We start from the raw sequence: 19,907 nt of genomic DNA, 5'->3' as shown, positions 1-19,907 counted from the left end.
AACTACCTAAGGAATAGCAACGGCGATGCTTGGAACAGCAACTTGACCCTGTTGGCCATAAACAGCCAGAGGACCAAAGCACTTGACATTCAGAAAATCATTGATGCTTTCGCCACCAATCACAACAACGGACAGATTGTGCTTCTCTGAAAACATCAATGGTGAGTGCAGTTGATTTTTAAAAAATTTGGGCCAAGACTAATGCTGATTATTATTATTATTTTGTGGTGGATACCCCATAGTCCTTATGTTTCCTGCAAATCCTAAACTATTATATTTACTGCTATTAAGCCGACTGGTTTTGCTTAGACTTCCAAGCGGTGATTCTGTTGATTTTTGTTTTAAATTCAGTAGCCGAATTAAATGACTGTATTGCATGGTCAGAGTACGATTTGTCCAACTCCTGGTAAAGCCTTGCATCTGTTGTTTGCCTTATTTGACTTTAATAACAGTGTATCTTTTGCCATTGTCTGTCTATGTAATGCGAATAGCAGTGGACATTGTGGGTTAGTGTTGTGTTTTTCAGTTGAAAAGCACACACTTGACGCTGATTGTGGGATTGGTGCGTGATTCACATTGTGTGCCGTGGGTTGGATGCTCTGTTGGTTTGTTTGTTTATGCTCTGTGTAGCCCGGGTTGTCTCCGATGCTGTTCACACTGTCACAGTTCACTTCTATATTATATTTATCAATTGCTGTTGCTTGTGAATCAACAGAGGCGTTTATAGTAGGCACATAATGCTTGAAACTGACTTTTGAACACCACGTGTCTGGCCTTGCGAATACATATTACCATAGGGTATAGCCCTCAGCACCATCACTGAATAATTCAGCCCCACTGTAGCACCAGCAACAGAAAATCTCTGGCGCCACCACTGGTTCCGGTTCAGGGTCCAGTCCATGGTCCCTTGTTTCAGTTGGGCTTAATCATAGGCACCTGATGCTCGTCTTGGGGCTGGGAATATAAGTGGCCCTGGGTTCAAGTGTGGGTGCTGGTTTGTCTCGTCAGTATCCCGTCCTTGCCTCCGTGGGGTAAGTCAGGCCAGCTTTGCCGTTACCCTGCAGTTGGATCTGTCCCTTTCTGTCCTTGCCTCCATTGAGTAAGCCGGGCCGTCTTTGCTGTTACCCTGAGGCTGGACTGTTCCCTTCCCTTCCCTTCACCTTCCTCCTGAAGCCTTTGCCTGAAGCCTTGCCTGCAACCTTTGGCTGCATCCTCGCCTGTATTGCTGTCAGGTTCTACCGCTAGAGCAAAACCGGAGCCTTGCTGTGCCTTGATAAGGAACTGTCTTTTGTCATTTGGAACTGTCTCTGTGTCCACGCCTTCGCTAGGTAGGTCCGGCCATCTGCTGCTACCTTGTGTTGAGAACTGTCTCTGTGTCCACGCCTTCGCTAGGTAGGTCTGCCCGTTTGCCGCTACCTTGTGTTGGGAACTGTCTCATCGTGTTCAGCATTCTGTGTATGAGTCCTGGCCCTTCGTCCTGTTCCCAAGGAGGGGACCTGGCTCTGTGTTCCATATCCCTGTGTTCCTGTCTCTCAAGTCCAAGGCTCCGTGTGCTCATGCTCTGGACCAAGGCTCCGTGTTCCCGTGCTCTGGACCAAGGCTCCATGTTCCTGTCCTCCCCAAGACCAAGGCTCTGTGTTCTGCGCATTCCTGTTGTCCCAACTCCAAGGTTCCGAGGTTCCTGTCGTCCCAAGTCGAAGGCTCAGCTGTCCCTGAATACCAAGTCAAGGCTTCGTGTTCTCGTCCTGTCCATGTGCTTCATCCTGTGCTGGAGTTCCTTCGTCCTGTACTGGAGTTCCCTCATCTTGCCCAGGAGTCTCTCGTTCTGTCCTGTAGCCTCGCCTAGTCCTGTCTCCCAAGACCATGTCATGTCTTCGCCTAGTTCCGGAGTCCGAGCCTGAGTCAGGACCCAGGTTCTGGGTCCTTGTCCAGTCTCTGGCTCAGAGTCCAAACCCAAGCCTCGTCATGTCCTCGCCTCGAAGAACCCAAGCCATGTCCAGTCCTGTAGCCATGTCATGTCCTCGCCTAGTTCTGGGGTCTGAGCCTGAGTCAAGACCCAGGTTCTGGGTTCTTGTCCAGTCTCCAGCTTGGAGTTCAAGCCCAGGCTCCTAGTTCCCAGTTCTTTGTCCTGGTCCTGCTTGCCTAGCCAATGCCCTAGCCCAAGTAGTGTTCTTGTCCCCGCTCTCTAGTCAAGTCCTTTTCCTAATACTTCATTGTCTGTGTCTTGCATTTGGGTCCGGTCTCAGCGCCCCCTTTTATGACAGTTGTCTCATCTGGAAGGATTGTTTGGGGCCCTGAATGGAGGTGAGGGAGGAGGTGAATAGAATGGGTAGGTGTAGCATTTCTCTTGCTAGCAGGGATATGTGCCAAAATGGTGATTAGTGGAGAAGAATGAATGGACAAGGGAATCATGGAGGGGCAATCCCTGTGGAAAGCAGAGAGTGCAGGGGATGTAAAGATGTGTTTGATGGTGGGATCCCATTGGAGATGGCGGAGTTGTGGAGAATGATGTGTTGGATGTAGAGGCTCGTGAGGTGATAAGGTGAGAAGAGGAACTCTACCCCTGTTAAGGCAGTGGGAAGAAGGGATGAGCATGGATGTCTGGGACATGGAGGAGATGTGGATGGAGGAAGGGAAACCCCATTCTTTGAAGAAGAATATCTCTGATCTCCTGGAAAGGAAAGCCTCATCCTGGGAACAGATGCAGTGGAGATGAAGGAACTGTGAAACTGGAAAGGCATTTATGCAGGAGACAGGGTGGAAAGACTTATAGTCAAGATGGCAGTGGGAATCAGTAGGTTTATAAAAAATGTTGGCAGAAAGTTTATCTCCAGAGATGAAGATAGGTTAAGAAAGGGGAGAAAGATGTCAGAAATGGACCAAGCTAAGCACAGCTCCAATGCCATATTCAAGTTTGCTGATGACACCACTGTCGTAGGCTGAATCAAAGGTAGTGATGTATTAGCATATAGGAGGGAGATTGAAAATCTGGCTGAGTGGTGCCATAACAGCAACCTCTTACTCAATGTCAGCAAGACCAAGGAGCTGATTATTGACTTCAGGAGGAGGAAACCAGAGGGCCATTACGAGTAAAGCCCTCCCCACCACTGAGTGCATCTACAAGGAGTGTTGTCACAGGAAAGTAGCATCCATCATCAGGGACCCCCATTACCCAGATCATGATCTCTTCTCACTGCTGCCACCAGGAAGATTGTATAGGAGACTCAGGACTCACACCACCAGGTTCAGCAACAGTTATAGCCTCTCAACCATAGGGGATAGCCTCACTCAAATGTTCCCACAACCTATGGATTCACTTTCAAAGACTCTTCATCTCATGTTCTCAATATTTATTGCTTATTTATTATTATTATTATTTCTTTGTTTTTGCATTCGCACAGTTTGATTTTTTTGCACACTGGTTATCTGCCCTTTTAGTGCAGTCTCTCAAGGACTCTTTTATAGTTATTGGATATATTGAGTATGCCCACAAGAAAATTAATCTCAGGGATGCATATGGTGACATATACAGTACGTACTTTGATTATTGTAAGTTTAGTTGGAGGCAAAGTTGATGAAATTGATGAGCTCAGCATGGGAACAAAAAACAGCACCAATTCAGTCATCAGTGTAGCGCAGACAGAGTTGGGGAGCATTACGAGGGAAGGCTTGGAACATGGACTGTTCCATGTAGCCAATGAAAAGGCAGGCATACTGTAAATGGGGCCCATGTGAGTGCCTATGACTATCTTTTGAGTTTGCAGAAAGTAGGAGGAACCGAAGGAGAAATTGTTGAGGGCGAGGACCAGTTTTGCCAGATGGGGGAGGGTGGTGGTGGAGAGGAACTGGCTGGGTCTTTTGTTCAGAAAGAATCCAAGAGCATTAAGGCTTTCTTGATGGGGGGATAGAAGTGTACGGTGACCGGACAGCCATGGTGAAAATGAATGGGTCAGGACCAGGGAATTGAATGTTTGGTTCATAAGTTATCTTCAAAGAGAAGTGGGTTGAATCCAGAACTTACATAAACAAAAGAGTTTACCATTAAGTTATATGACCTGCATATTTGAATTCATGTTGGAGAAAGGTCTCTCCAACAAATGATCCCTGTCTGAATTTAATTTGTTTATTTTAATATACCATTTGCAAATTTTGCATTAGATCCCTCCACTTCCAGCTCTGATCCTGGCTCCAGCTGCCTGCAAGGCCCTGACCTCTCACACCGTTGCTGGGTCAGCTTCCACTACCACTCTTCGACAACCCACGCCTCCTCCTACCTCTCCCCCCCCCCCCATATTTGTCTGAGCCTCCCCTCTTTTGCCTAACCCACTTCCCCTGATCCTCTTCGACCCTCTACTCTTCCTTGACTCCAGCTCTAACCCTGCTGTGATTGCACCCTCCCCTCTGTGGGGTGGAACGTTCTGTCCTCAGCAGGGGCCTTATCTTCACCACACCCCCACCCCCCGTGCCCACCGTGACACAGAATTCTTTTTCCGTTGATTCTATTTCTGAGCCTAATTTGTCCCTACCAATGACCCGCTCTCCCAACTGGAACCCTCCTCCTCCCCTTGACACCCCTGCACTGGCCTGCCCACTCTGGATCTTTTCATTTCTAACTGCTGATGGGACACCCGAATTTAACCACTCCCTCCGTGTATTCCAACCTCTCTTCTTCTGTACCCACTGCTCCTCACTCTCTCTCCACTAATCTCAAACTCACCATCAAACGTCTGGAGAGGAGGATGTTTCTATTGTGGTCCCCCAGATGGTTTCTACCATGCCAAAGTTTGACAGCCATTCTTGACACCTCCTCTTACTTAGCTCAGGCCAGGACCCCACTGAAAAGCATCAGATCACTGGCTCCTGCATCATCACTAACTTCATCACCTCCAGAGATCTCCGCTCTATAGCGTCCACCCTCATTGTTCCCCAACCCCACACTATTGTTTTTACCTCCTACTCAAGATCTACAAACCTAACTGCTCCATAGACCCATTGTTTCAGCCTGCTCCTGCTCATCTGGATCCATATCTTTTCATCTCAATTCCATTTTGTTCCCCTTAGTTCAGTCCCTTACCTCCTACACACTTACACTTGGCATACTTAGAATCAGAATCAGTTTTAATATTACTGACATTGTTGCTCTGTGGCAGCAGTACAATGAAATATATAATATAATAACAAAAAACTACAATAAGGAGTTTAAAAGTAGTGCAAAATTGAGGAAAAAATAATGAGGTAGTGTTCATGGATTCACTGTCCATTCAGAAATCAGGTGGTGGAGGGGAAAAAGCTGTTCCTGAAACATTGAGTGTGTGTCTTCAGGCTCCTGTACCTCCTCCTTGCTGGTAGAAATGAGAAGAGGTTGTGTCCTGGGTAATGGGAATCCTTAATGTGGGATATCGGCTTTTGAAGGTTTCCTCGATGCTGGGGGGGCTAGTGCCCATGATGGAGCTGGCTAAGTTCACGATTTTCTGTTTTTTCCCAATCCGGTGCATTTGGCCCTTCATTCCAGACAGTGATGCAACCAGTTAGAATGCTCTCCATGGTACATTGTGGAACTTTGCAGGTGTCTTTGGCGACGTATCAAGTCTCTTCAAACTCCTGATGTGGTTGCCGTCATGCCTACTTTGTAATTACAACAAAATGTTGGGTCCAGGATAGATCTTCAGAGATGTTGAATCCCGGGAGTTTGATGCTGCTCATCCTTTCCACTGCTGATCCCTCGATGAGGACTGGAGTGTGTTCCTTCACCTTCCCCTTCCTGAACTCCACAATCGATTCTTTGGTTTTACTGATGCTGAGTGCAAGGTGACACCACTCAACCAGCTGGTTTATCTCATTCCCGTACACCACCTCATCACCATCTGAAATTCTGCCAACAATGGGTGTGAGGTCAGCAAATTTCTAGATAGTGTTTGAGCTGTGCCTAGCCACACAATCGTGGGTGAAGATATAGAGTACAGCAGTAGGCTAAGCACGCATCCTGGAGGTATACTAGTGCTGATTGTCAACAAGGCGGAGATGCTATTTTTGATCCACTCAGGCTGTGGTCTCATGATGAGAAAGTCAAGGATCCAGTTGCAGAGAGAGGTACAGAAGCCCAGGTTTTGGAGGTTGTTGATTCGAAATGAGGTAAGATTGTGTTCAATGTTGAGCTGTGATCAATAAACAACAGCCTGATGCAGGTATTATGATTGTCCAGGTTATCCAAGGCTGAGTGGAGAGCCAGTGAGATCACATCTGCTGCAGACCTATTGTAGCAAAAGGCAAATTGCATCAGGTCCAGGTCCTTGCTTAGGCAGAAGTTGTTTCCAGTCATGACCAACCTCTCAAAGCGCTTCATTACAGTAGATGTGATTGTCACTGCGCAGAAGTCATTGAGGCAGCTCACCCTGCTTTGCTTGAACACTGGTATGATTGCATCCTTTTGAAGCAGGTGGGAACCCCAACTGTAGCAGTGAGATATTTAAGATGTCCTTGAATACCCCCACCAGTTGGTTGGTACAAGTTTTCAGAGCCCTACTAGGCACACCATCCGCACCTGACTGTTTGCACGTGTTCAGCCTCCTGAAAGGTGTTCTGATGTCGACCTCCAAGAAAGAGATCACGGGGTTACCAAATGTTGCAGGGATTCACACAGGTGTAGTTTCATTCTCCCTTTCAAAGCGTGCATAAAAGGCATTGAGCTCATCTGGGATTGAAGCATCACAGCCATTCATGAAGTTAGGTTTGCTTTGTAAAAAATACGGCCTGCAAATCCTGCCGGAGCAAACGCGTATCGGATTCCATCTCTAACCTCAAGTGGGATTGTTTCTTGGCTCCTAAAATAGACTTCTGTAGGTCATATCTGGACTTCTTATACTCTCCACCACATCAACAATTTTCAGCTCCCTGACTGTCTCATTGTTACCATGGACATCCAATCCTCGTACAGATCTATCACCCCATCAGGAATTTTTCAAGGCTCACTTCTTCTTTCTTGATAACAGACCCAACCAGTTCTCCTCCACTACCACCCTCCCCAGTCTAGCAGAACTGGTACTCCCCCTCAATAACTTCCCTTTTGACTCCTTCAACTTTCTCCAGGTCAAACATGTAGCCATGGGCATGTGCATGGGTCCCAGCCATGCTTGCCTTTTCAATGGCTACGTGGAACAATCCATGTTCCAACCCTACACCAATAATGTTCCCCAGCTTTTTCTCTGCTCTGTTGACAACTGCAATTGTGCTGTTGCCTAGCAACCATGTGGAGCTTGTCAATTTTATCAACTTCACCAACAACTTCCTCCCCACCCTCAAATTCACTTGGTCGATCTGTGATACCTCTCTCCTCTTTCTTGATCAGTCTTCACCTCTAAAGATATATTATCTATCAACATCCTTTACATACAGACTGACTCACGAAGTTACCTTGACTGCACCTGGTCACTTGCAAGGACACTACACTCTTCTTTTAGTTCCACCGTCTCCAATGTCAACTGTTCTCATGAGGAAACTTTCTATTTCAGGAGAGCCAAGATGTCCTCTTAAAATACTTTTCCCTCTCCACTGCTAACAATGCAGTCCTCAACAGCATTTCCTCCATTTCCCGCACATCTGACCTCACCCTATATCCTCCTGACAAAACAGTAATAAGTTTCCCCTTCTCATCTAGCCCTCCAAGAGGACCATGACCTTGTCGTAGTTTGGAGGCTTGTGTGCCTCAGTGATCTGGAGAGCTATTCTGGCTGGAGTCAGGGCTTTATGCTTTGGCTCTTGGTAGGGTCACCCATGCCAAACAGGTCAAAGGGTAGACCAAAGAGTGGTCCACCATTCCTTCAGGTTTGAGGGTTCAGCTCAGGGCTAACAACCCTGACTGGTAAAACAAAATTGTTATGGAAACAGCAATAAAGAATCCTTCTACATCTGAGTGTGACGGTATTCCCGAGTTTTTTCCCGGGATTTGCATGACTGACAGATGTGAAAACCAAGAAGTTAATGACATGATGAAGGAAACACTGAACACCACCAGAGATGGAGGTCCTTTGTGTAACAGGCAGTAAGTAAGTCTCCTCACCTACCACTCCACAAACCACCTTTAATCCTTCAATCCAACATTATTCTCTGCAACTTCTACCATCTTCAACAGGATCTCACCATCAGGAACATTTACCACACCCTCACCTCTCTCCACTATTCCCTCATCCACTTGTTCCTCCCCATTAACTCCACCCCCACCCCAGTTTCTTATCTCTGCAACCATTTCAAATGTTACACCTCCTCCAACACCTCCGTCCTCAGCACCATTCAGGGTCCTAAATAGTCCTCACAGGTGAGGCAGCACTTCTCATATGACTCCATCAGTGTCATTTATTGCATCTGGTGCTTCCGGTGTGGCTTCCTCCATATTGGTGAGACCCAACACAGGTTGAAGAAGGATCACTTCGTTGAGCACTTAGCTCCATCTGCTGTAACAGCCAGGATCTTTTGGTGGCCATCTGAAAGATTCCACTTCCCAGTCCTACTCCAACGCGCTTGCCCACAGCCTCCTCTACAGCCCAGCTGAGGTGTCATCATCTACTTCTCTAACTTCTGGTAACCCTTTCCCTCTGTCCCCCTACTCCCCTTTGATATTCCTCATCCCTCTGGTCCCTTTACCACTCCTTTTTCTCCTTCCCTGCCCTCACAGCCTTCCTCCCTCTGGTCCCCCAATCCCCTACCTCTATTTCATGGTCCACCCTCCTCTCTTATTGAATTACATTTTCTTCAGCCCTTTGTCTCTTCTGCCAATCATCTCCAAGTTTCCTACCATCATTCCCTATTGCTCCTTCCCACCTATTTATCTTCCCTCTCTCATCTGATTCACCTATCACCCACCAGTTTGTGCTTCTCCTCTCCCCCACCTTTTATTCTGGCTCCTACCCTCTTTCTTTCATTCCTGATGAAGGTTCTTGGCCTGAAACGTCCACTGCTCATTTCCCTCCATAGATGCTGTTTGACCCCCAACACCTTTTGTTGTGTATTGTCCAAACTAGGTTACCTGCTAAGGCAGAAAATCTCAAACCTCAAACAAATGCATGGGCAACCCCCAAAATAGTTGTCCATATTACTGTCAGATTCAACTTTGTGCCGAGGATCCTTACAAGCTGTAACAGATGCTGTAGCCCCACCCCACTCCTTGCACTTCGCTCTGATATTAATAGTGTCATCAAAGCTCCCTCCACCACTGCAGAATGCCTATTCTTCCCTTCCTGCATAAGAACCAGAGCACCAGTCGGAGATTGAAAGCTGCAGAAGAGTAGGAGAGTGGTAGTGGACTGTGATGAGAGAGGGTGTGATGTCTACTGCAACCAAATCTTATAGGTTCTGAGAGTCTTGATGAATGGTCTTAGCCTGTAACATCAACTGTTCATCTCTTCATAGATATTGCCTGATCTGCTGAGTTCTTTCAGCAACTGTTTTACTGTGTGTAGCTCCAGATTTCCAGCAGTCTTTCTTGTGTCTTAAAACTCAGAAATAACATTTGAGCATTGTTCAGTCCTGTTACATATGATCTCATTATTACATTATTCTCAATTGATGTGATAAAGTAAGATTTGAACTGGAATGTTCTGGTAGTTACAAAATATTATGAGTTACAGAAATTAAGGTGGGCAAACAAATGTTGAAGAAGAAGGAAGGTGTCTCTTCACAATCAAGTGGCTACCTGACGAGAGCAGAAACTACCGATATGGGGATAGATTGTATTGCTGATGGGAAACCAGTCTAAAATCTCCTTCCAGCAACTAAACCTGCAATAAGCCACTAGCTTCATCAGCATGGCTGCAGTGGCAAGCACCTTGGTAGGAGGACAGGAATCTGAAACGCTGTCAGGGTGGCAGTGAAGGACCTCAGTGAGGTGAACCCCTTTAGGAAGGCCATGATGGAGAGCTGCAAGTTCAGGGCCTCTGGGACTTTGCAGATAATGAGTACTTTGATGTTAGCTTCAAGTACCTGGTGGGATGGCAGAAGATGCTACAGGACTTTCAGGAGGAGGGAATGAGGCTCTGCTCTCATTGTTGAAGGTACAGCTACTCTTCACCCTCTTCTCCCAAAGGACTATGTGATAACAATGCGCAAGTTTAACCCACACGTGTCCATTGTAAATGTCCTCACTTTCCTGGCCCACTATGTTGAGGGAGTAGGACCTAGATCGTGGATATCAAGGACCTGTTTGAGATCTGAACCAGCAAGTGCCAAGTGAGGGCAAGCTCAGAGCGGATGCTAAAGGAGCCCTCATCCACGCACCCTAGTGTTTGCCATTGAAGGGAACTGTGGTTACATAGTACATGCAGGACAACCCAGAGTGTGTTGTAACTACAGCAAGCCTGGGTGTGGAGGCCTCATGCAGTGTGGTCACCTGCAAGAGCTGCGTGCAGGAAAGACACCAGACCAAGGTCTGCAGAGAAAGCAAAACATGCAAGCTGTGCGAAGTGGCAGCCTACCTCTATCATGCCCAGAAATAAGAGGGGAGCTGACAACAACCCCTCAAGTAACGGTGACTCTCAACATATAAGTGCAGAGGTCCAAGACTGAAACTGAGGCCAGGACTGAGGAAAAACCATCCACCTCAAGCTCCCAAACCCCAGCCAGAAGCTCCCAGGCCCCTCCCCAAGAGGAGGTGTCAATGTACGAGGGAATGGCAGAGGGACAAGAGAAGAATGGCAGGTGGTGTTAAAGTAGTGCTAGAGCACACCACCCAAAGAGACAAAGGGCTTCTGAGGTTAAAAGCAATAGGGAGAAAAGGGCAACACAACAAACACCACCAATCTGTACTTGGAAGAAGATGAAGAAAACATAGGAAACCAATGACACGGTCAGAGGAAGCATCAAAATGGAGAGGACAAAGAGGAGGGGAGCCTACAAACAAACACGGGTAAGCGAGAAACATAACCTGCCACCTCGTAGCTCTCAGAGCCCAGGAACAGCATAGTATCCAATGCCTGCCAACTCCAAGTGATGGAAGGTATGGAACAATCAGGGCCAGTGTTGAACCAAGAACACAGATTGATCTTCCCACCCCTCCTCCCCAGCATTGCTATACCTTGCAGAAGACCATTCCTAGTACCTGTGAGCCCAAGAACTGTGAGGCAGTTCATCAAGGCTGATTGTCAAGAGACTGTATTTGTGATCACTGAACTCAAATTACTGTGCAGATGAAACTGGTGCCTCTAAACATACACAGTGTGCTGTGTTAACATCTTGCAATACTTCACCAAGGTCAAGGCAGTTGTGACTTTCTTTACAAGGATGTAGGCTGTCACATCTCTACAACTATCAGAGGTGGTCACAATGGTGGTCCCAGGGATATTTTTTATGATCAGAAGGGAGTGAGAGTTGTGCATCTGGAGCGAATAATCTGCTGTGGAGAGGCAACTTCTCTGTCACTGAAGTCAAAGGGGTGGTGGGTGGGCAGCTCCTTGTGGCTGACGTGAAGTACTATAACATTCTGCTCCGGCTAATCAATATGTACACCTCACCTGTGTGGAGTGAGCGGCTAGCTGTCCTCCACCACTGCTGGTGATGTCCCTACCAGTCATTCTGGCTGCTGACTTCAACAGCATCATTGCCTGGACAATCCAGCAGTGTCAACAGGAGGCTGCACAGCACCTCCAGACTCCTGACGAAATAGGTAAAGATGCAAAGCTACACAATGCCTTCAGGTAGGGCACAGCCACAACACACTTGGACAGGAGCAGACAGCCCAATAGACTTCCTATTAGTGTTGAAGACCACCACAATCAGATCCACCGACAATATTCCTCCTTCAAGCCTCCAGCCACCGACAGGATGATCAGATGGCAGGCAGGGGGGCGTGGATGTCGAACATCAAGCTGCTGATCTCAGAGGATATTGAGGAACACAGGTTGGTGAGCTGTGAAACCATTCTTTGACTGATTCACTGGTGGAAGTAACCAGGGAGAACATTAAGAGATTCCTCATCCATCAGAATCAGGTTTAATGTCGTCGGCACATGTCGTGAAATTTGTTAACACTGCAGCGGCAGTGCAATACAATACATATAATAGAGAGAAGAAAGGTATTCAGAGTCTGAAGGAACTGTGCCAACTCCAGAGAGACCTGCAGCAACTTCTGCTTCTGCAGACGAGGGGATGGACGTGAGGGAGGAAATGTGTGAGGTGAAGAGTCAGTAAACTGCGCTGTTTGTGTTGGATTCCTCCAATATCACATTCAGGTCCTGCTTTGTGGAGCAGGATGAGATATTCTCACACTTCCGCTTCCAAAAGATTCACAGGAGGACTCCGCAACCCACCGTTTTGCAAAGTCCTGTCTACTAACATGGAAGTGTTAAATGTTAGCAAGTAGTTGAGTCTGGATATGCCACTGACCCCAGAGGAGCTGAATGGCTTCATCCAGTCCTTCAGCATGAATAAAACTCCCAGTAATGATGGCTTACTGGCAGAGTTGTACTCAGTTCTGTGGGGTTGGACAAGCCCAGACCTGCTGGAAGTGCATAGGGATAGGTAGCTAGATACGTACTTTATTGATCCCAAAAGAAATTACAGTGTCGCAGTAGCATTACAAGTACAATGATATAGAAATATACAAATATTGGAAGAGAAGTAAGGAAGAATAGAAAATAAGTTACCTCAAATAGTCTAACAGGAGGGTGTATTCACTTCCCCAACTATAATGGCCGAGGGCAAGAATGACCTCATAATGCACCCTTCGCAGCAGCGCAAAAGTTTGATGCTTCGCTTTGGGCTGACAGCACATCAGACTCCATGAGGAAGGGCATAACTTCCTCATTGAGAAATCACAGTTAATGCAGATCGAAAATAACATCTCACTGTCAATTAACACTGGCACACCTCAAGGATGTGTGCTTAGCCATTGCTCTACTCTCTCTACACCCATGGTGTGGCTTGGCACAGTTCAATGGGATCTACAAATTTGCTGATGACACAGCTATTGTTGGTAGGATTTCAGATGGTGATGAGGAGGTGTACAGGAGTGAGATAGATCATCTGGTTGAGTGGTGTCACAACAAGCAACTTTGCGTTCTACATCAGTAAGACCAAGGAATTGACTGTGGTCTTCAGGAAGGGAAAGTCAAGGGAACACATACCAGTCCTCATCGAGGAACCTGCAGTGGAAGGGGCGAGCAGTTTCAAGTTCCTGGATGTCAACATATCTGAATACCTATCCTGGGCCCGACATATTACAATTACAAGGAAGGCATGGCAGTGGGTATATTTCACTAAGAGTTTAAGGAGACTTGGTATATCATCAAAGACTCTCACAAGTTTCTACAGATATACCACGGAGAGCATTCTAACTGGTTGCATCACCATCTGGTACAGATGGGCCGCTGCAGAAGATTGAAAAGAAGCTGCAGAAAGTTCAAAACTCAGTCTGCTCCATCATGGGCACTAGCCTCCCCAGCATGGAGGATATCTTCTAAAGATGATGCCTCAAAAAGGCAACATCCGTCATTAAGGTTCCCCATCACCCAGGACATTCCCGCTTTTCATTGCTACCAAAAAGTTGGAGTTATAGGAGCTTGAAGACAGTTTTAGGAACAGCTTCTTCCCTACTGCCCTTTGGTTTCTGAATGGACAATGAACCCATGTACACTACCTAACTATATAATTTTTTTCTTTTTCTGCTCTCTTTTTGCACTATTTATTTAATTTAATTATATATACTGTATACATTTCTTATTGTACTTTTTAGATTTTTTAGTGATATGTATTGTAATATACTGCTGCTGCAAAGCAACAAATTTCACAACATATGCCAATGTTTTAAAACCTGTTTCAACAAGCAGAAGTGCGAGCCGGAGGACATTAGGAATCGGAGACCAACTTCACCGTTGAATGTGGATTATAGAATCCCATCTAAGGCCATTGCCAACTGGACTAACTCTGCTCTGGGATAGATGATCCATCCAGACCAAAAACCTGTGCTGTACCTGGCAGGAAAATCTCTGACAGCCTTGCGCTATTCAGGTGTACCATTGCCTGTGTGCAGGTCAGAGGGCTGGATACCTGCCTGGTCAGCTTGGACCAGAAGAAAGTCTCCAACATGTCATCACTCATGGTCATGATGAATGTGCTTTCTAAGATGAGCTTTGGGGAGTGAATGAGAAGTTGGATACAACTGCTTTACATAGATAGCTGCATACAGTCCAAATCAATGGGCAGGAGACACATAGTTCCCCCATCAAATCTGGATTCAGGCAGGATTGTTCTCTCTCCTCTGGAAACTTCAGTAAATATACTTAAGACAAGGTTATATAGATTTTTGCGTAGTTGGGGAATTAGGGGTAATGGGGAAAAGGCAGGTAGGTGGAGATGAGTCCATGGTCAGATCAGCCATGGTCTTATTGAATAGCAGAGCAGCCTCGACAGGTTAGATGGCCTACTCCGGCTCCTATTTTTTAAGTTCTTATGTTCTCTGTTATGTTTGTGTGCTGCTTAGAACTCTTTGCTGAACCCATCGGGAAGGACAAAAGCAAAAGAGATGTGACATTGCCAGGTGGTGACGCACACAAGTCAGAACCTCCCTGCACATGGATGAGGTCATTGACTTCTGCGCACACACGGTCAGTTTGCAGATTAATCAACATCTGCAACTAGTTTGTCCATCAAGGGCCAGAGTCAGCTGCAGGAAGAGCAAAGCCATGCTCCTTGGCAACCGGCCTGACCCATCCAACATCCCTTCACTGTCAGATCGGACTACCTGAAGGAGCTGGGGATTTGCTTTGGAGGGGCTGAGGACTGTAACAAGAACTGACTGGAGCCAATTGGGAAGGTCAAACAAGCCCAGTTGGTGGAAAGCAATGCTCTCTGTCAATAAGCAAGAACTTGGTTATCAGGTGTGATATGCTCTCAGGCCTACTGTACTTGGTACAGGTGTGACTTGTTGCCCACTCCTCTGTCTCAGTTATCACCTGGGGCATCAGTTTATCTTGGAGCCCAAGGTGGAGTGAGGCGTATTGCACAAGTCTCCGGAGAATGGAGCAAACGTTTACCCAATGTTGCCCTCATCTTGATGGCCACTTTTGTGAATGGATGTATGAGGAGTTGAGTGGACCAGAGGTACATGGGTACCAAATGTCTCTACATACAGAGGTTCTACTTGTCCCTGGTGTTACAGAACGTAGGCCTGGTCCTGTAAATGTGCAATACCTCAGTCAACTGGATGCTGCTGCACTACCTAACCCTTTGTGGAAGTGTGGAACAGTCCTTCCAAGGAAACACCTTTGACTCCAGGTCTATCAGGTAGTGCTGGTGGTGTAGTGGCATCAGCACTGGACTTCGAATCCATCTGGCGCCTTACATGATTTTGAGCACAAAGCTAGCAACTTGGCTTTGTTTAAAAAACACAGTCAAATGCAATGGAAACGGCAAAAATGTCGCCCCCATGCATCACGAACCATGAAAAGAAGAAACGACAACTGTCAGGCAGTGGTCAGCATGGAATGTATGGATTCTGTGGGTTTGATCCAGAGCTAATGGCTCAAAACTCACTGCCTGATTTGACTAACAAGCACCAAGACCTAATTTGGCTGGCTTGAGATAGGGGAAGAGACTGTCACCTACCTCTTTGCAGACTGCAGATTCGTTAAGACTGTGAGAAGGAAGCATCTGTCCTTATCCCATACTTCTGCCACCACACCAGGGATAGGGTTCCTCTTATCCTCATCTACCACCCCACCAGCCTCTGTGTCCAGTACATAATTCTCTGTAACTTCTGCCATCTCCAATGGGATTACACCAGCAAGCACATCTTTTCCTCCCCTCCCCCCACTTTCAGCTTTCCACAGGGATCGCTCCCAACGCGACTCCCTTGTTCATTTGTCCCTCCCCACTGATCCAACTCCTGGCATTTACCCCTGCAACCTGCCCCTACACCTCCTCCCTCACTACCATTCAGGGCCCCAAACAGTCCTTCCAGGTGAGGCGATACTTCACCTGTGAGTCTGTTGGTGTCATCTACTGTATCCAGTGTGGCCTCCTGTATATCAGTGAGACCCTTTGCAAATTGGGAGACCACTTCATCAAGCACCTTCACTCCATCTGCTGCAAAAAGTGGGATCTCCCAATGGCCACCCATTTCAATTCTACTTCCCATTCACATTACAACATGTCAGTCTATGGCCTTCTTTACTGCCACAATGAGGCCACTCTCAGACTGGAGGAGCAACACATTATATTTTGTCTGGATAGCCTCCAACCTGATGGCGTGAACATCGATTTCTCCAACTTCTGGTAACCTGTCCCCATGTCTCCTTCACCATTCCCCAATCCTGTTTCCCTCTGACACCTTCTCTTCATATCTACCCATGACCTCCCTTTGGTGCTCCTCCCTGTTCCCTTTCTTCCATGGTCTACTGCAGGGGTCCCCAACCTTTTTGGTAGTGCGGACCGGTTTCATGTTGACAATATTCTTGCGGACCGGCAGACCGGCCAACCAGGGGCGGGGGGGGGGGCGCGGGATTGTTGCCAATGGACAAGAGTAGCAGTCAAATACATGCAACACACATAAAAGTTGCTGGTGAACGCAGCAGGCCAGGCAGCATCTCTAGGAAGAGGTGCAGTCGACGTTTCAGGCCGAGACCCTGCGTCAGGACTAACTGAAGAAAGAGTGAGTAAGGGATTTGAAAGTTGGAGGGGGAGGGGGAGATCCAAAATGATAGGAGGAGGGGGAGGGATGGAGCCAAGAGCTGGACAGGTGATAGGCAAAAGGGATACGAGAGGATCATGGGACAGGAGGTCCGGGAAGAAAGACAAGGGGGGGGAGGGACCCAGAGGATGGGCAAGGGGTATATTCAGAGGGACAGAGGGAGAAAAAGGAGAGTGAGAGAAAGAATGTGTGTATAAAAATAAGTAACAGATGGGGTACGAGGGGGAGGTGGGGCATTAGCGGAAGTTAGAGAAGTCGATGTTCATGCCATCAGGTTGGAGGCTACCCAGACGGAATATAAGGTGTTGTTCCTCCAACCTGAGTGTGGCTTCATCTTTACAGTAGAAGAGGCCGTGGATAGACATGTCAGAATGGGAATGGGATGTGGAATTAAAATGTGTGGCCACTGGGAGATCCTGCTTTCTCTGGTGGACAGAGCGTAGGTGTTCGGCAAAGCGGTCTCCCAGTTTGCGTCGGGTCTCGCCAATATATAAAAGGCCACATCGGGAGCACCAGACGCAGTATATCACCCCAGCCGACTCACAGGTGAAGTGTTGCCTCACCTGGAAGGACTGTTTGGGGCCCTGAATGGTGGTAAGGGAGGAAGTGTAAGGGCATGTGTAGCACTTGTTCCGCTTACAAGGATAAGTGCCAGGAGGGAGATCAGTGGGGAGGGATGGGGGGGACGAATGGACAAGGGAGTTGTGTAGGGAGCAATCCCTGCGGAAAGTAGGGGGGGGGAGAGAAAGATGTGCTTAGTGGTGGGATCCCGTTGGAGGTGGCGGAAGCTACGGAGAATAATATGTTGGACCTGGAGGCTGGTGGGGTGGTAGGTGAGGACCAGGGGAACCCTATTCCTAGTGGGGTGGCGGGAGGATGGAGTGAGAGCAGATGTACATGAAATGGGGAAGATGCGTTTAAGAGCAGAGTTGATAGTGGAGGAAGGGAAGCCCCTTTCTTTAAAAAAGGAAGACATCTCCCTCGTCCTAGAATGAAAAGCCTCATCCTGAGAGCAGATGCGGCGGAGACGGAGGAATTGCGAGAAGGGGATGGCATTTTTGCAAGAGACAGGGTGAGAAGAGGAATAGTCCAGATAGCTGTGAGAGTCAGTAGGCTTATAGTAGACATCAGTGGATAAGCTGTCTCCAGAGACAAAGACAGAAAGATCTAGAAAGGGGAGGGAGGTGTCGGAAATGGACCAGGTAAACTTGAGGGCAGGGTGAAAGTTGGAGGCAAAGTTAATAAAGTCAACAAGCTCTGCATGCGTGCAGGAAGCAGCGCCAATGCAGTCGTCGATGTAGCGAAGGAAAAGTGGGGGACAGATACCAGAATAGGCACGGAACATAGGTTGTCAAATACATTGCGTTTCCCCAGAGAAAGACTACAATGACCATGAAGCCTTGCGTGGACACCAGTGCGCATGCGCGAACCTGCCGATTATTTTACCACAAGTCGTTTTTGGCGATTCTGTTCGGAGGGGGGTGTTAATCACGACCAGAATATCGGTGATAAGTGGCTAATACACTCAATTTCGTTCCTAAAAGGCTTTATCTAACGAATTTAATATTAAACACACAGCGCATTTTACTCGCATGAATATAGCGATAAGTCAATTATCAGGGGAGGGCAGGAGAGCTTTAAGTAAGTATTGAACGAACTTCCAGTAGAAGTGGCAGAAGCAGGTTCGATCTTATCATTTAAAGAAAAATTGAATGGGTATATGGACAGGAAAGTAATGGAGGGTTATGGGCTGAGTGCAGGTCGGTGGGACGAGGTGAGAGTAACGTTCGGCACGGACTAGAAGGGCAGAGATGGCCTGTTTCCGTGCTGTAATTGTTACATGGTTATATAAGTCAATAGCATCATAACATTTTAAGTAACATTTGGATATTAAACACAGCGCATATTTTCCCCGTATGAACTTATAAAATCATTGCAACGCACCAATATCGCTGAATCAGTGGGAGCCCTGGGCTTGCTTTCCTGCAACAAAGCGGTCCTATCGAGTGGTGATGGGGGACAGCAATACTCGAACGGGGTTCCTTATGTCCAGTCTAATCCGCAATTTAGTTTTTGTTACATTCATCGCAGAGATATGTTGGAAATGGAAGCAACATTTTCAGTGCTTCCGTGGCTATCTCAGGATATTGAGCCTTGACTTTGATCGAGAATGCCGGCAGAGATGTTATGTCAAACAGACTTTTCAGCCCGCTGTCATTTGCAAGCTCGAGGAGTTGATCTCCTTCCCGCGCTGACATGGACGATGCGCGCGTAATGGCTCAACAGTGCGTGACAGGGAATGAGGAAAGGTGCAGCTGACTCATATCGCCAAATCATATCACTTCCTCGCGGCCCAGAAGCGCATGCTTTGCGGCCCGGTGGTTGGGGACCTCTGGTCTACTGTCCTCTCCTATCAGATTACCCCTTTCTCCAGCCCTTTCATCTCTTCCAGGTGTTGGCGTGTGGCCAAGTGGTTAAGGCATTGGTCTAGGGATCTGAAGGTCGCTAGTTCGAGCCTCAGCTGAGGCAGCGTGTTGTGTCCTTGAACAAGGCACTTAACCACACATTGCTCTGCGACCACACTGGTGCCAAGCTGTATCGGCCCTAGTGCCCTTCCCTTGGACAACATTGGTGGCGTGGAGACGGGAGACTTTGCAGCATGGGCAACTGCCGGTCTTCCATACAACCTTGCCCAGGCCTGCACCCTGGAAACCTTCCAAAGCGCAAATCCATGGTCTCACGAGACTAAGGGATGCCTATATATTATCTCTTACACCAATCAACTTCCCAGCTCTTTACTTCTCCTTTTCTCCTGATTACACCTATTACCTGCCACCTTCTACTTCTTCCTCCCCCGCCCCCCCCACATTCTTATTCTGACTTCCCCTTCCTTTCCAGTCCTGATGAAGTGTCTCAGTCCAATATGTCAACTGGTCCGCTCAAAACTAGTTGGTCTTCCAGCACAGTGAGCTGTGTGAAAGGGCAATCTGCGGACTGGCTCAGTCCAAGCTGCAGAAGTACAGGCTGAGGGATACACTGAAGCTCAGTGCAGCCAATACCTAGACTGTGGGGGGGGGGGGGAGGCAGGGAGGACTACAGTCTAGGGTCCTTCTGCTCTGCACATGGAGGAGTGCTGTTCTGTAGGGAAGGTCCTCAAACAATGAAAGAGACCCACGTGATTGGCTATGGTGTTATTTTTGTTTCTTTAAAAGTTCATATTGCTGAATATAATGACT

This window comes from Mobula birostris, chromosome 6 (assembly GCF_030028105.1).
Source record: "Mobula birostris isolate sMobBir1 chromosome 6, sMobBir1.hap1, whole genome shotgun sequence".
NCBI classification, from domain to species: domain Eukaryota; kingdom Metazoa; phylum Chordata; class Chondrichthyes; order Myliobatiformes; family Myliobatidae; genus Mobula; species Mobula birostris.
This window is presented reverse-complemented; position numbering follows the sequence as displayed.